The sequence below is a fragment of the Pelobates fuscus genome, chromosome 2 (genome assembly GCF_036172605.1).
Source record: "Pelobates fuscus isolate aPelFus1 chromosome 2, aPelFus1.pri, whole genome shotgun sequence".
Taxonomy (NCBI): Eukaryota; Metazoa; Chordata; class Amphibia; order Anura; family Pelobatidae; genus Pelobates; species Pelobates fuscus.
The window spans coordinates 175,118,153-175,137,034 of NC_086318.1; the positions used below are offsets into that span (position 1 = coordinate 175,118,153).

The 18,882-nt window shown below is 37.5% G+C and overlaps 1 protein-coding gene across 6 annotated transcripts in view; it reads left to right on the top strand.

Annotated features, from left to right (window-relative positions):
- Nucleotides 1–18,882, top strand: part of ADGRB3 (adhesion G protein-coupled receptor B3) — an 880,860-nt gene that overhangs the window by 509,751 nt on the left and 352,227 nt on the right. The window lies entirely within an intron of this gene.

Genomic DNA, 18,882 nt, shown 5'->3' on the forward strand with positions numbered 1-18,882 from the left:
ATTTAGGCTTTGCAACTCTGTGCACGAGTAGGACATCTGCTGGTAAGTCAGGGGCAAGTGTTTTGAAGTAATCTGTGAGGTATGCCATAATGTCTGGTTGTTTGACTGTTTGAGGTATACCTCTGAGGCGTATATTTTGCCTCCTAGATCTGTCTTCTAGGTCCATGATTTTAGTTTGGCAGGTCTCCAGTGACTTTTCTAGTTTCTGCACATGATCCGCCATGTCATTGTGTGCTTCCGCATATTCTCCCATGCGGTTTTCCATGCTTGCCATCCTATCTCCCAATTCTTGGATGTCCTTCCTTAGATCCGAGATAGATTTGTTAAAACTGTGTAGTAGCTTGTTAGACATTTCATCCAGGCATGCTTGGAGTATGTCCTGCGTGACAGGAATGCCTCTGTCCCCTGGGGATCCCTGCAGCGGCAGCGTGTCGTCGCCATCTTGGTCTGGGTCTGGTGCACCCTGGGGTTTAGGAGGCTGATTACGGGCCGTAAAGAACCCGGTTTTGTCGGTTTTTTCGGGATTTCGCTTCCCCTTAGCTTGAGCCATGTTGGGGCTTTTGAGTGAGAGGTTTGAGGGTCACTCACGCTGGTTTCAGTCGCTGTTTAGGCCAGTGTAGAACGGAGCTTCACTCACATGCGTCCGTCCTCGGCAAGAGCTAGGCCACGCCCCCCCCCTTAGCCCTTTTCAATCTCTTTTTTTCATTTCTATTTCCTCTCAAATTTCCATGCTCCCAGCCATAACTATTATATATTCTGCATTCCTCCCATTCATATTCCCCTGTTATCCTTATTCTTTGCCCCTCTCCCCTTCATTGTACCCCTCTCCCCTTCAATGTAAACTTTTCTTTCAGTCCCTTTCCTAGTTACATCTTCCTTTAGCAAGCTCATGTCCTATGCATCTCTGGTAAGTAACTGGCAATGAGAGCAATTCCTTCTTGTGTGGCCTCCCCAGCTCAAGATCTACCACTACTTTTGGGCTTACTGTTAGGGAGATTTCTTGAAGCATAAAGGAAGCCATACAAAATTCAAGGGTATATGAATATACCTAATCCCGAGGTACTGTAAATTAAAAGCCCATTAACTTAATTACGCATGGTTCATTCATGATGTAGAGGAGAAGTACTTAGTACTTAGTACTTACCCAGGACATACTTGAAAACGAGAAAAATCTCAATGTATCCATCCTGGTAAAATATTTTATAAATAAATAATTTGTAGGGCTAAAATATTCCAGAGAGACAAAATAAATAGTTAATCTGGAAACAGGTTGACAGAGATATACAGGGAGTGCAGAATTATTAGGCAAATGAGTATTTTGACCACATCATCCTCTTTATGCATGTTTACTTACTCCAAGCTGTATAGGCTCGAAAGCCTACTACCAATTAAGCATATTAGGTGATGTGCATCTCTGTAATGAGAAGGGGTGTGGTCTAATGACATCAACACCCTATATCAGGTGTGCATAATTATTAGGCAACTTCGTTTCCTTTGGCAAAATGGGTCAAAAGAAGGACTTGACAGGCTCAGAAAAGTCAAAAATAGTTAGATATCTTGCAGAGGGATGCAGCACTCTTAAAATTGCAAAGCTTCTGAAGCGTGATCATCGAACAATCAAGCGTTTCATTCAAAATAGTCAACAGGGTCGCAAGAAGCGTGTGGAAAAACCAAGGCGCAAAATAACTGCCCATGAACTGAGAAAAGTCAAGCGTGCAGCTGCCAAGATGCCACTTGCCACCAGTTTGCCCATATTTCAGAGCTGCAACATCACTGGAGTGCCCAAAAGCACAAGGTGTGCAATGCTCAGAGACATGGCCAAGGTAAGAAAGGCTGAAAGACGACCACCACTGAAAAAGAAACAAGCTGAAACGTCAAGACTGGGCCAAGAAATATCTCAAGACTGATTTTTCTAAGGTTTTATGGACTGATGAAATGAGAGTGAGTCTTGATGGGCCAGATGGATGAGCCCGTGGCTGGATTGGTAAAGGGCAGAGAGCTCCAGTCCGACTCAGACGCCAGCAAGGTGGAGGTGGAGTACTGGTTTGGGCTGGTGTCATCAAAGATGAGCTTGTGGGGCCTTTTCGGGTTGAGGATGGAGTCAAGCTCAACTCCCAGTCCTACTGCCAGTTTCTGGAAGACACCTTCTTCAAGCAGTGGTACAGGAAGAAGTCTGCATCCTTCAAGAAAAACATGATTTTCATGCAGGACAATGCTCCATCACACGCGTCCAAGTACTCCACAGCGTGGCTGGCAAGAAAGGGTATAAAAGAAGAACATCTAATGACATGGCCTCCTTGTTCACCTGATCTGAACCCCATTGAGAACCTGTGGTCCATCATCAAATGTGAGATTTACAAGGAGGGAAAACAGTACACCTCTCTGAACAGTGTCTGGGAGGCTGTGGTTGCTTCTGCACGCAATGTTGATGGTGAACAGATCAAAACACTGACAGAATCCATGGATGGCAGGCTTTTGAGTGTCCTTGCAAAGAAAGGTGGCTATATTGGTCACTGATTTGTTTTTGTTTTGTTTTTGAATGTCAGAAATGTATATTTGTGAATGTTGAGATGTTATATTGGTTTCACTGGTAAAAATAAATAATTGAAATGGGTATATATTTGTTTTTTGTTAAGTTGCCTAATAATTATGCACAGTAATAGTCACCTGCACACACAGATATCCCCCTAAAATAGAGTTTTTTGGGTTAATTGAGAACATGGTTGTTGTTCAATAATAAAATTAATCCTCAAAAATACAACTTGCCTAATAATTCTGCACTCCCTGTAGTTGTGTACAATGCGCTTACTCCTTTTTTTAAACTACCTTCTTTAGTAAATATGCCTTTTTTATTTTTGATACGGTGGGCATCCTTAAAACAAAACTCTCTCCCAGGAAAAATCTTTAAGGGTAGAGATTCATCATTGTTTTTTTCCGTGAGGTCTTTGATGTATTGGACTAAATTGCTTTATATCCATGAAAAACTATTGAACTTTGAGTGATAATTAAAAACAATGTTGCTTCAAAATCATTAGAAATATCATCAATTACATAATCATCTTTGACATTTTGATTACTATTGCTATTTATTTTTACAAGTGTTTGTGACAAATCATATAGTGTCTGAGTGGTTAGAATTTGTTTACATATTAGTTTATTTCATAAACTGGAGCGATAGAGAAATCAAAATAATGTATTATCACTCTTCTTGTAATCCACTTTTTTGAACTTTACAAGTTAGGAACCAATTAAAGTAAGTTTCTCTTACAAAGGAGTATGCCAACATACTCACAGATGTGTCCAAAGCTGTCACAGAAAATAGTCAGCCATGTGTCCTCATTAGTTATTTTCACCCACATTGGTTAAAATTGTAAGTGACTGAGTTGGTTAAGCATACATGGTATACATTTTGAAAATGTTGTTTTGCATCTTCCACCTGTCACAATACCTACTGAGTGCATGAATGCAGGCTTTTTTGTGCATTAAAGCTGTATTCTATATGAGGGGTCAGTTAGTGTGCATTGGAGTATGAGAAACATGAATGTGAAAGGTGAGTTCATGCATTTGCCTCTTTTTCTTTTTTTTACTCCGTCTTCCAAATTAATATTGGGAGGAATGGGCTTAGCAACATATCCCTGCCCTTGTATTAAAATACACAGTCCCCTTAAAGAATTGTCACTGCCCCTTCCTCCTTGGTACAGCCCCCTTCATCCTTATTGTTCTCTATCAATATAATAGTTATAAACTGCATCTTCCTTGTCATTGCACTCTTTCTGCAATTGTCCCTGGTGCCTTCTCATGATCTCCATCTCTCTTCCTTTTGTCACTCTTTGTCTCTGTCCTAATTTATCCTGTTCCATTCCCTTCATCACAGTCCCCTCTTGCTCATTCTTAATAGGGAAAACGGCCCAAATTCCTCTTGATCCATCCTAATTTCCAAATTCCTTTTGAGACAAAGCAGGTGAAAATTCTGACCACTGATAACCTGCACAGTATAGTTTGTCATGTAGTGTTAAACAGTGCAAACCAACAAATTTAATAAGCCTTCAAAAAAAAGAACAGAACTACCTATATCTGTTATGAACATGTCATCTTCAGCCTTTTTGTGCAGATAGATAATGATAGAGAGACAAATTAATTTGCATATCATTTCTCTGTGATAAATATGTTCCACTCTTGTCCTGTCCGCATTTTGTAAATATGCTTTTAAATTTTTTAAATTAAAAAAATAAATAGTTTTATTTTCTCTTTTTTTACTTTAACATGGTATGAATTTCAATGTCACTTGTTTATTAACTGGATTTTTTTTAAAGTCTAAAAGTCTTTCAATGATGAAATACTACAAACTGTTAAACAATTAAAGATTTTACCTTGAGCAAAAATAATGCACAAAATGAGTTATGATTATACTAATAAATTGTAACATAATATACAACACCTTTTAAAACATGAATTCTAAAATAACACTTGGGATTCATGGATATCCTGATTCCTGACATTAAGTCATAACCAGCTGGCCTTTTAACCATTATAAATTACATGGCATAAGGGATACAATAAACACTTTTGATTATTAAGTTATGACAGTTGCAAAACTGTGGGTAAAACCTGTCTTCTTGCTTTTAAAAAGTTATATTTAGTTTTAATTAATCATTAGAAGGCAAGATAATGACTAATTAAATAGACAGCTGCTCTATGTTTTTTTTTTCAAAACCAAGATACAAAAAAAGTATAATTTTTAACCTTCTAGTCCAGTTCAATAATGTTATTATACTCTAATAATTTAAACATATTTTTTAAATAATTCATGTATAAATATTACTATTATTACAGAATGGTTCAACTAGTATTGACATTTCTTTCTGTATGTCTGTCTATATGAATGTTTCTCTATTGTCTGTTTGTTCATCTGTTCATTTGTATGTCAGTCCATTTGTCTTCGTAGGGAGGCTGTGAGGGTCACAGTCAGGGAGGTAGGGCTGCATGAGCAAAGTGATCTAATTAACTTACTAACTAACTAACTAACTAACTAACAAAATGTCAGAGAGCCGAGCAGTTAGACTATAGGGGCATGATCTATAGATCAAAACCACTTCATTAACCTAGCCTTTTTGATGCTTAGAGTGTTCCTTTAATAAGAGAATTAGATATGTCATTTTATGGATCGAGTTAATTGAATGTTAATTATCTAACGGTTCTCTGAGAACTATGAACAACTAGTAAAAACAAAAGGAAAATATGCTGAGATAAATAACGAAGTAAAAACATATATATATATACATATATATATATATATATATATATATATATATATGTATATATATATATATATTAGCATCTCATTAATATTTAAACAAATCTACCTATTAGACATGTGTAATTAGTTTCATTCCGAATGTCAATTCTGACGAATTTGGTGAAATTCAGACATTGAATACTTCCGAATGTCCGAATAGCTGAATTGGCAAATTGCCGAATTTCCGAAGTGGCGAATTTCCGAAGTGATGAACTGAACTGCCGAAGTCCCGAAGCGCTGAAGGTCTGAATAGCCAAAGTCCCTATGCGGCAGGTGGGGGCCCTGGATGACAATGGGGGGAACCAGTCGGGACCTATTGTCCTTCCCCCTACCCCCCGACGCCCAGCCGTGAGCAGCGGGTGGGGACTCTAAATTACTTCAAGGGGGGGTGGGGGGCCTAAAGTAGAATAAGGGGGGGGACACCTATTGTTCTCCCCCCAGAACCCCACCCTTAAGCGGTGGGTGGGGGCCCTAAATCAGAATAAGGGGGGGGGACCTATTGTCCTTCCTCCCAGCCCCCACCCCTGAGCGAAAGCACCAAATGTATCAGGACAATTGCTGCAGATTCACGGTTTGATTTATTCATTGCACACAGCTGACATTCTGTAAATGTTGACAATAATATAGTACATATATTTATATATACAAACACACACACTACATGGGCAAAAGTATTGGGATACCGGACCATTATACCAACATTGACTTTTATGACATTGCATTCTTATGTTTATGTACATAAACATTGCATTCTTGATAAGCATTGCATTCTTAATGTTTATGTACATAAACATTAATGTGTAGTTTGTCCCCCTTTGCAGCTTTAACAACTTTCACTCTTCTGGGAAGGCTTTCCACAAGATTTTGGAGAGTTTCTGTAGGAATTTCTGCCCATTCATGCAGCAGAGTATTTGTGAGGTCAAGCACTGATGTTGAATAAGAAGGCCTTGCTTGCAATCTTCGTTTCAGTTCATCCCAAAGGTGTTTGGTAGAGTTGAAGTTATGGCTCTGTGCAGGCCAATCAAGTTTTTCCGCACCAAGCTCATCCAACCATATCTTTATGGACCTTGCTTTGTGCACTGTGGCACAGTTATTCTGGAATAAAAAGAGGCCTTCATCAAACTGTTCCCACAAAGTAAAAAGCATAGCATTGTCCAAAATGTCTTGGTATGGTACAGCATATTTCCCTTAAATATGAAGTAAGGAGCATACTAAAACCTCTGGTAAACAGCTCCATATCATTATCTCTCCTCCAACAAACTTCACAGTTTGCACAATACAGTCAGGAAGCTAACGTTGTCCTGGTATTCTTCAAACCCAGACTCGACAATCAGACGGCCAAACAGTGAAGTGCGATTCATAACTCCACAAAACATGTTTCCACTGTACAACGCTGTGGAATTATAAATAATAATAATAATAATAATAATAATAATAAAAGCAAACTGCATCGTTAGGTGCTTAATTTTATACACCTGTGGCAATGATTCTGATTGAAACACCTGAATTCAATCATTACATGTTGTGTCCAAATAATATGTCCATATATTGTATATAACTACATATACAATAACTACTATATATAAATTATAATATATATATGGAAAAGTTAATTCAATAATTTAGTTTTATATATACATATATATATAAAACAATATTATTGAATTAACTTTTCCATGATGTTACAACGATAATATTCTTCCAAGCATAGACACATGAACACTTCTGTTAAACTAGAGTGTGTATCATGCATGAGTTGTTTCGCTATTTCCAGCAGGTTGACTTCTCGCTCAGCAATAAATTCTGCAAGCCTTGACTCTTGTGCAAAACTAATGTGACAAACTTGTTTCAAAATGCTTAGGACATGTGGGGATGAATATTGAATAAGGGTGCTTATTGAAAATGCTCATCACTTGTTTAATATATTCCTTCACACTATGGAGGTGATACAAAAATTTAAAGTGACTCTAGGAATGTTTTTTATTTTAGCAAATATTTATAATACAAAAGTTCCTTCTGTATAAGTCAAAACCAACTAACATTATTTATCATACTTTATTAACTTAATGAATGTACATATAATTGTGTGTGTCGGTATGTGTGTGTGTAGTATGCAACTATTTTGAATGAGATTACTTCTTTGTATATAAATTAATATTGTACGGTGAATTTCAAATAGTTTGTGATCATTTGAAAAGTTTGTCCAAAAATATTAAATCGGTATGTTTCCTCTTCAATTACTTTGAGCTTAAATTTGAAACTCATTTAGAAATCAAAGTGAATTTCTAACAATTGTTATTTTATTGAACAACCCACAAATATTTTAAATTAAACAGAATAGTTGACTATGCAAGTAATTTTGTTATCCAGAACTCATTATTCACTAAACTTTATCTTTGTTAAAATTATAGGTAGATATTGGGGTATTTTGGAGAACAAATTACAGTTAGTCAACTACATTTTCTGTCCACCATAATTTTCAAAACTGACTCCAAATTAATTTGATGAATTCTGATTCAACTCATTTGAATCATCCCATTTGCTCCTAAAACTGACTGAAATACCTTAAGAATTGCTCAATTAATTGCCAAATTATGATTGAGCTATTTTTTCCTAAATCATGCTTGACCTGTTTTTCTAAATCACTATTTAGGCTTTGGCCTGTTTTTGTTCTGAATAGAGCAGCTGTCCATTTGTCCAATATTTTTTATCTTAATATAATCAAGACTTGTGCACAGTGGATTTGTTTTGGGTGAATTACTTTTGCCAAGAATAAAAACATTTTAGGAACGGCTTAATTTCAGTCATATTTCATCTTAACCATATTTTTTAATGAAGAAAAACAAATCAGTCGAACAAAAAGGGTGCAAAAATTGACCACTCACTTCTCACTTGATCTGTAAATAAAATCAGCATTTATTGGCTGTCACAATCATCTTTTTTCCCATAAGTTATCTATTTTTTTTTTCACCATGGGCGGAATTCAGAATCTCCAATCAAAATAAACTTACTCAGCCAATAGCATTTGACTTGGTTCATGATTTCAGCTCAGAGTAATTGAAATCAACCACTCAACCAGCCCAAAGACAAATTTCAGTTAATAATATTTATGTGATAATAGACTATTTATTTAAAAAAAAAAAAATATATATATATATATATATATATATATATATATATATATATATATATATTTATGTACATTGGCATTTAAAAAAAGCAAAAACACTTGCCTACCACTTCTGCTTTCTGACAGCCATCTTTATGCACCTTAGGTCAGATTGTCATTTATCCGGATATAGCTCACTATTTTGCAAAACAGAATAACTGGCAATCTGACTCAAGGTGCACAGAGTGGCTGTAAGAAGAGGAGACTTGGGAAAGGTAGGCAAGTGACTTTGTAAAAAATAAATGAAAAAGAAAAAATCATAGATGTTATTACTACATAGAGGTTACATCAATATATTACATTTGCCAATGACAGTTGTCCTTTAATTCTGATACAGATTTCACATGTAGCACCATAATCACCGAAATTAGTTGTTGTAAAAATTATGCTTGGAAAGTCTCTTCACAATCTCCAGCTCCATCTGTGTTGTTCCACTCAGTTTAGTATGTCATATACCAGATATACTAAAGGCTCTAACACTATTTAAACCAATAGTGTGTATAGGGGTATTGCTTCAATTGCAAGATATACCTGCACATGGCACATTACCATATGCTCCTGGCACCCAAAAATTTTCTATGTACATCATATCGATCCTGTACTTTTAACCTATTTTTCTTTAAAATAACAGTAAGGATAGTACACCTACACTATACTGGCAACACGGACATGAAAGTTACAAGTGACACATACGTTTTATATTATATGAAAAGATAAAATAAGTGTTTATTATACTTCATATAAAGTCCTCTCCAGAATTTATATTTTTGTTCTTTTGAAGATGTTCTAAAGTAGAACAATATGTTGAATCATAATAAATAAAATATGTCTTTCCAAAGCCGCCTGTGAAAGTCTACATTTTTACTGTATTTATTTTTAACACCCACACACGGCAGCCAGCATTGTTATCTTTATCAGATGAAGTGTTTTCTGATATCTTCAACTGTGTATGTGGTATCAAGGACTAGTGTTTATAATGGTAGAAAACCAATTGTTTTATAAGATGTTTGCATTCTTTTTATTGCATCTATCTATCTATCTATCTATCTATCTATCTATCTATCTATCTGTCTATCTGTGGTTATCTATCTATCTATCTATCTGTCTATCTATCTATATGTCTATATGTGGCTATCTATCTATCTATCTATCTATCTATCTATCTATCTATATGTCTATATGTGGCTATCTATCTATCTATATATCTATCTGTCTGTCTGTCTGTATTTCTATATATCTATCTATCTATATCTATCTATCTATATCTATCTGTCTGTCTATCTCTGGCTAACTATCTATCTATATATCTATCTGTCTGTCTGTAAGTCTGTCTCTGGCTATCTATCTATCTATCTACCTATCTATCTGTATGTCTATCTGCCTGTCTATTTATCTATCTATCTCTGTCTGTCTGTCTGTCTGTCTGTCTATCTAACTATCTGTCTGTCTGTCTATCTCTGTCTGTCTGTCTGTCTATCTATCTATCTATCTGTCTGCCTGTCTGTCTATCTGTCTGCCTGTCTGTCTATCTGTCTATCTGTCTGTCTATCTATCTATCTATCTATCTATCTATCTATCTATCTATCTATCTATCTATCTATCTCTGTCTGTCTGTCTGTCTATCTCTGTCTATCTCTGTCTATCTATCTATTTTACTTATATTTATCTATGTTTGTATTTATAATATATGGTCCAGTTGCCATGGCATCAAATAAAAACATTGGGAAAAAGATAATGCTAGGGAAAAAAACAGCGTTACATTAAGCAATATATTTCTGATACATGTTTTACGGCAAAATATTTAAGTAAACCCCAACATAAATTGCTGAAATAGTTGAGCAAAGACAGATTAAAATCCAATCAAGTTTTGGCTATAATCATATAGCAGATCAATAAAAAAACACAGTGTTTCAGACTATACATGCTCCTTCAGTGTTTGCAAAAACCTGCTTCTTTCACATCAAAAAAGAAACACAACGAGGAGCTAGTGCTCTGATGTACTGTACTTCAACTGAAAACCTTGTTACCATGGCATTTTTACTTTTCATAGCATGTGATTGATTAAAAATGAGTGAAATTTGGGAATAATATCAAACAAACACAAACGATCATAACAAATATTTTGCCTTGTGCTGCTCATTGAAAAATGACTCAGCAAGAGTGGAATATCCATTACTGGGGGCTATGTTATTCTAACGTTTAACATTCTGAAAATGTGAGTTAGTCTAAATGTAATTATATTAGTATTCACTGAACAGTGCATTTTATTAAATTAATGTAAGTTGGAAAAGAACTATTTTCATTTCAACTCATCATTATTCATTCACAGTTTAGGGAATACAACTCGAAATAAAAGCTGCCGGCCACTTAACTTGCCCAACTAACTTAACTGGCCCTATTAACTTGCTAAATATTACCCCTACGTATTCTCTTACCTTGATGTATACATGGTAAAGGAGGATTTACCATCTATTGTTTACATTAAAAAATCCCTCTGCAGTTGCTGGGAGATAGGAACAATTTTTTCAGTGATTTGAATAGGGGGAACCCACGCACTGAGAAATGCCCCCTTCCACACAAGAAAATACTGCATACACAACAAAGATTATATATATAATATTATATTATATTGAACTAAACAGGTATTGTAATATAAGGTTGCACCTGTTGCACTTATGCAGTTCAGCCCTAGCAGTAGGAACACAGTATTGAGATGTGTAAAATACCAAAAACTGACTAACTTATAACACCATCTCCCCGCCTAATTGTTGGTTTTCTTCCCAACCAGGTGCCACTGTGTTGGTGCACTGCTGGGGCCCTTGATGCTGATAGTGCTACCTGGGGAAACAAAGGCATTAATGCTGATAGTAATATTAGTAAAGTATCTCTCCTTATTGTATTAAGACAGCTCGGGGCTGCTGAGGATACTGTCTCCCCACAGAGATGCTTTTCTGCATCTCTGCTTTCACCTCACTGTTACTTTGCCAGGATGCAGGATTGGGTACCCGCTGACATTACCACTCATATGTTGAACCATACAACACCATGCTATATTCTCTGCACCCAGCTCCATGCTATATTCACTGCACCCAGCACCATGCTATATTATCTGCACCTGTCTCCATGCTATATTCACTGCACCCAGCTCCATGCTATATTGTCTGCACACCAGCTGCAGTGTTACTACGCAGAATGACTGCACTGCGTTACATCCATGCATAAAATTGTAAAACATGGTACATAATATAGGAACTGTGACTTAAAACAGCAAAGCACTTTCACCAAGAATCTCAGTTATGGTGTGCAACACATTTATTGTACGTGGGCTGGGACTGATAGTAGATGGATACCCCAATGTTGTCATATGTCAGGAACCTCGGTGGCCTTCTATTTCTTCTGCTCTGGCCCAGATTCCTGTGTGGGAGTCCACTGACATGTTCACACAAGGTCTTCTACTAGTCTTTTGAGGCTCTGTTCCTCCCATGGAACTTGGGTCTCTTTCAGAGGTACCTGGGACAAAGCTAGGGCTTTCTGGATTCAGACAAGATGGAGGAGAAGCAAGGACAGTAGGCTTGGGTAAAGTCCACCAATCTTGTTTGCAGCCAGATACAGCAGCTACTCTGCCAACAGGAACAACTCCACTAGAGCCTTCTCCAGGGTCAACAGCTGAGGAAGGTTGCATACTGGGCGATCATCTCTATAATTCTGACTATTACAGAATCCTTCATTACCCGCATACTTTAAGAGGACTGCAGGTCAGCCTCCTTCCCACCTGCTATAGAATGGGGTTCTGTTTTGGGGAAGCAGGTGCATGGGGCCATTCAGACTGCTTTACCCCCTGGTTTGAATTTGCAACGTTTGGATACCCCTTTTTAAAATTAAATGTTTCCAGACTTGTGGTGACTCTGGTTAACTGGAAAATGCATTTGTATTATCACAATATGCAAATTAGCAAAATATGCAAAAAGTGCATAAAAAAAAATCAACAACCAGCTCCATCTGTATATTTGTGTTGTTCCATAGTTTGGAAAGTTGTGATTGTATTACATATTTGATGTAGGATGTTCATTTTTCAAGTTTTGCATGTTTGTTTATATTTTTATGGTTTACACCATATTCTTAAGGGCAAGTCGGCAAATGCTAGTCCTTGTTCAAAAAATAAAGTATTGAGTGTTAGTTCCTTTTGGGACTGTGTGTCCTGGTTTGTTATTCAGGGATCTCGTAACAGAGTCTTTGGACCTGTTGTCTGACTACTTGGTCCCTAGATCCGTGCCGACTCCAGGACCTTTTCTCTCAATATTTGAGTGTCCCTAACTTATTATGCAGAGTTCTGTTGAGCCTCTGAGGAAAAGCAAATCCCTCAAGGTGGTATGGGTTGTTCTAGACTTTTCAATCTGAAGTAGTTTCAAGATCTCATAAACAAGCTAACTTTCAAAATCTGTACTTTGATCGAAGTGCAGACAGTGTGGGAACACATTATGCACAAATAACCTTTGCCACAATAGTTAAGTGGCAGCTTTCAGAACTTGTGTTGGGCATAGCTCGTGAAGTGACCATTTATCACCAAAACATTCCTGGCACCAGTAGCACAAGTGTATATGCAGAGGAAGTCCATGCATGCTAAATTAATGGGGCCCAAACTCTTCAGGTGGCTCCCTCTGGATGCATCTTTTGCACCTCTGCAAAGCTTTACAGATGCTCTCATTATAGGCCTGTTTAAGTGAGCTATCATTTCCAGAAGGTGGATTACTCCCAATTGCTGACAATGATCTATGCAGATATCCATGGCAGATCAATTGAAGGCACCCACTGCAAATACGTCAGTCTTTCACTTCTGGAAATGATAGTCCCCAGAAAACATACCTTCTCCCAAGACTGCAGCCACTGTTACAGGTTTCATTTCTCCAGTCTTAAGGAAAACAGGAATAAATCAAAAGAGAGGCTCATATTACAGGGGTCTCTGAGCTGATAGATGAATAACACAGTTTAAAAACAGGCTTTAATATGCTGTGCCTAAAGTACAGAGACACATACAGAGACACATACACACACACACACACATACACATACATACAGACACACACACATACAAACACACAGAGACACATACATACAGACAGACACACACACATACACATAAACACATACATACAGACAAACACATACATACAAACACAGACACATACATACATACAGACACACATGTACACATAGAGGCGCATACATACAGACACACATACAAAGACACATACACACAGGCACACATACAGACACACACATTTACAGACAGACACACACACACATACATACAGACACACACTTATACACACAGAGACACATAAAGACAGAGACACATACAGACAGACACACACACACATATACCCATACATACAGACAAAGACATACACTAACACACACACACATGCAAAATGTTTGTCACCTTCCTGTTTCCTACCTTTTAGGTGCAAAAGGGTGACCAGTGGAGTCCAGTGGCTCAGGCTGATGGGAGTCAGAGTTCCCACTCTGACTCCGTCCTCTGCTTCCTCCCGCACGGCTCCCGGTGGTTGCTGGGAAGAGTGACTGGGGCAGCCTCTTCCTCCCAGCATGGCAGCGTCTGACATCATCAGAGGTGGCCCGGTTGCGCTGTTATAGCGCAGCACTGACCGGGCCCCCTTGAAATTCCTTTCCATCTAGTGGCCACCCGATGGGCCCCTGAACACGTGACCCCGGTGGTTACAATGTGCGGGCTGGGGTTGCAACACATGAAGATGGTCACAGGGGTCCGTAGGGCAGCTGGGCCACATGAAGTGACTGGCCCGGTCGTAGCTGCATAGTTTCGCCACTGTATGTGCATTTGTGTAACAAACCTGAACTTTCACTTAACAGCCTTTTAGTGAACTACTTGCCTGGAAAGACAGTAGGACACAAAGGTCTTTATATAAATGTTTCTTCTTATGTTTTATTTCATATCATTGTACAAAAGGACCAATGTTTTAGTCTAAAGACTTTTATCATGAAATTTTAAATATATATTATACATTGGTGTGTCACGTAGTGCTTTGGCATTTTTAATATCACCTTTTAATCACAGGATATGTAATTTTTTTATTTTATGGTTTTCTCACACACATGCACTACTTTTCATTTTTTCTGTTTATTTTACAAACTACAACAGAGATTAAAAAAAATAATCATTTTCTGAGTAAATATTCCCCAGTTTCCATTGCCATGGATTTTTGAAATCAGAGGGCCAAATTAGAAAGCCAATCATTTCACTTTTAAAACAGTTTAAGCATATTAATTTAATGGGCATTTAGTTAACTCCATTTGCAAACACAGACACTCTCGGTTATCATTCTATTTCAAGCCTTATCAGGTTTTTTTCACTAAAGTTTATGATATTCATTTTATTACTCCATTTTTTCACATGCACACTGAATTATTACTGTTTGTATCACAGACCATATGTCTGCAACTATAGTAAAAAAAGAAAAACAATTTGCTTAGTGACATCTTCTGAGTACAACAGAATCCTTTGCCAGATTATGTGCTGTTACACGGCCAATTTAGTGACAGCTCCGAAATTCCGATTACTCCATAAATGAATACCAGTTAATAAAAGAAAGCAACCTTGGTTATCTTAAACAATGTGTATTAAAAGCTACCATTCGTGCCTCTTATAGGGTATGCTCTTTTGAGAATGCATAACATTCTATCTCTACATTGTGCTCACCGACTTGCTAGCAAATGTATAGATTAGGAAAAAATTGATTTTTAAAATAGTTTTTATTCTCCAATCTGTCAGTCAATTATTTGGCATTGACTCTATGCTGAAGAATTGACTGAAAAGGGAGAACAGAAAAGAACTCACACTGGTGGTCCTTCTGTTCTCCACACAAAGTTAACACATGCACCATGATTACTAGAGTAACTATCTATCCAATGCTGCTGGCGCTGGCTGGGGAGTATAGGAATTTAGTGACTGACTTCACTCTGTTCAGACACTAGCAAGCTGACAATAAAACTAGCATGTCAGCATCACGAAGGAGGTTTGCTCTGCTTGGAGAAGCATTCCTAAGCAGGGACAATCATGGAAGAGACTGGGTAAAGTGAAAGGAGGACCAGAACTTGGTGTTAACATCCATGAAGCTGAAGACATGGAGATGCTGGAACGGAAGTGAGATGAGTATATCTCAATATTTTACATTGAATTTATCATGTATTTCTGTGATATATGATGTATTAAATGTATTTAGGGACGGTTTAAGGTAAGTATAAATTTGCATTAGAGGTTCATTTTAAATGTAAAGATCTAAATCGCTGTAATGGCACAAGGTATCAAAAACATTTTTAGACCTCAGCCGGGATTAACCAAAGTGCAAGCTATTTTGCCGATTGTCAGTATTTTTATATTCACTGTTTCACTTTAAATCTTATCATAGGCCTGTTTTTTTGCCTGTTTTTGTTTCAATGTTCTTGGTATTCATTTGTTATTCTGAATTTTCATATGCACACTACTGTATGTATTATAAACCAGATGTGTGTTGCTATAAAGTACATACCTCTACTCTTCAGAATACATACATGCTATGTACACCTCTACCCCTGAGTACATACCTGCTATGTATACCTCTACTCATTATAAGTACATCATACCTGCTATGTACAGCTCTACTCTTTCAGAGTACATACCTGCTATGTACACCTCTACTCCTTCATAATACATACATGCTATGTACACCTCTACTCCTTCAGAGTACATACCTGCTGTGTACACCTCTACTCCTTCAGAATACATACATGCTATGTACACCTCAACTCCGGAGTACATACATGCTATGTACACCTCTACTCTTTCAGAATACATACTTGCTATGTACACCTCTACTCTTTCAGAATACATACTTGCTATGTACACCTCTACTCCTTCTAAGTACATACCTGCTATGTACACCTCTACTCCTTCTAAGTACATACCTGCTATATACACATCTACTCCTTCTAAGTACACACCTGCTATGTACACCTCTGCCAAGTTTTTTTATGAAGCAAGAAAGCCAAATTAGCGACCAGTCAGTTGTGTTTTTCAAACATAGAATATTGATGGGGTTCAGTGCATTCTGTGCAGTGGTCCGATGTCCAACTGCATGATAAAGCTTATGGTTTAACTTTAGGGAACTTAGAAAGTACAACTTTCAAATGCAGTAAACCCAAATTAAATCAATATCAACTACCATAAGAAATCCCTGACAATAATAGTGTGTGTACCTAGACTGATCCTTAGCCAGACAAAGCATGTACATTCTCCAGTAAATTGGAATGCTCTGTTTATTTTCCACAAACTCTTGATTAGAAAATGAATAAATTTGGTGACAGAGAGCTGTATCTGATATTTTAAACGATTTCTTAGCCAGGTGGGGTTATCTAATGTTTGCAAAAGGTACAAGCATTGTACACTGATACTCAATGTTCATTCAGTGGTTATTCTTCTGTTTCCTGAAGACTAGGCAGTTCACTATTTTGTTTTGAAACAGTTTAAAAAGTCACTGTTCCACAATAATAAATTATGGCAGGTATAGTAACTCCTTTGTATGCATAGTTGTATATTTTTTACAAGAACAATACATTTAATCTTTACATGTTCAAATTTCTCAAATTTAAATAATAATAATAATGAAAAAATACAGATACATCACAAACTATTGTCATGGTAGCCTGAGCTTTATATCTTTGCAGAATACAAGTTCAAGAAACTTAACAATGCAATAGGTTTACACACTTACAACTGTGCTTAAAACAATTGCTTTACCATGGGCACAGCTTGTCACTGCTTCTGTGTCCCATAAATAAAGTTCTTTTGATAATCTGACCCTTCAAAAAGGTAAAGGTGACATAATTTGACATAGTTACTTTATTATTTATGTCCAAGGTTTGGGTATTCAAATTAGTGAAAATGATGCTCTTAATGCATCTCTGACTGGATGTCCTCCCGCTTTCTGAAACTCAATCTCTCTAAAACTGAGCTCCTTGTCTTTCCTCCTCCTAATACTGATCCTCCTCTTTCGCTCTCCCTTCAAGTTTGTGGTACCCACATAAGTCTATCCTTGCAAGTGCACTGTCTTGGGGTCATACTTGATTCTGGCCTCACCTTTGAGCCTCACATCCAGCATGTTGTCAAATCCTGTAGATTCCATCTTAAAAACATAGGCCGCATCCGCCCCTTTCTTGCACCAGATACTACCAAGGAGCTTGTCCATGCTCTAGTAATTTCCCACATGGATTATTGTAACCCTCTCCTGATTGGTCTTCTCAAAAGCTGTACTGCACCGCTACAGTCCGTAATGAACGCTGCTGCCAGACTGATTTTCCTCTCTAGTCGTTTCTCTCACACCTCACCCCTCTGCCAGTCCTTACATTGGCTTCCTGTATGCTATAGGAGTCAATTCAAGGTACTAAATCACACCTATATAGCACTGAACAACTCTAGCCCCTCTTATATCTCCTCACAGATCCATAGGTATGTCCCTTCTCGGTCTCTCCGCTCTGCCCGTGACCACCTCCTGTCTGTTGTCCGCACCCGTACGGCCAACTCACGCTTGCAGGACTTCTCGCGGGTGGCTCCCTTCCTATGGAATAGCCTGCCTACCGCCATCAGACTCTCCCCTAGTCTTGCATCTTTTAAGAAGTGCCTTAAAACCCATCTCTTTAGGAAAGCTTATGGCCTCCCAGAGTAACCTCTACCTCACATACCTGTCTCTTGCTCTCTCCTAAAGGGCAGCCCACCTTATTTGACTACAAATTCCTGTCATAATTTGTTTTACACCCCACCTCCTATAGAATGTAAGCTCGATTGAGCAGGGTCCTCTTCAACCTATTGTTCCCGTAAGTTTATTTGTAATTGTCCTATTTATAGTTAAATCCCCCTCTCATAATATTGTAAAGCGCTACGGAATCTGTTGGCGCTATATAAATGGCAATAATAATAATAATAATAATGCCATATATACTCAGAGCATGGTTAAAGGATCAGTCTGAGCACAATAACAGATTTGCCTTTTGCAAAATCTGATACAGAGAGTACTCTCCACCCACTCTCAAGGAGTGAGTGTAGAGTACTTCCACTTTTGATGTGCCAAATATGTATATCTTGTGCTTGCAGGATCTCTCACTATCCTGGAAAAATTCAAGCCTTAAATGTGTAAGGCAGTTCCATTATGTGATGAGTGGAACTGTGACTGGGCAATAATCTACTTATCCTATAAACTCCTAATGGATAGGAATTTAAGGAATATGATTGGTCACCACAGTTCAAAATGAAAGTTTGGTGCAATCTATTTCAGGTGAGAGGAGATATGTCAGATGCTGCAAACAGACCCTCTCATCAGGTTATTGTAAAAGTATTTTTTTTATTTCAAAT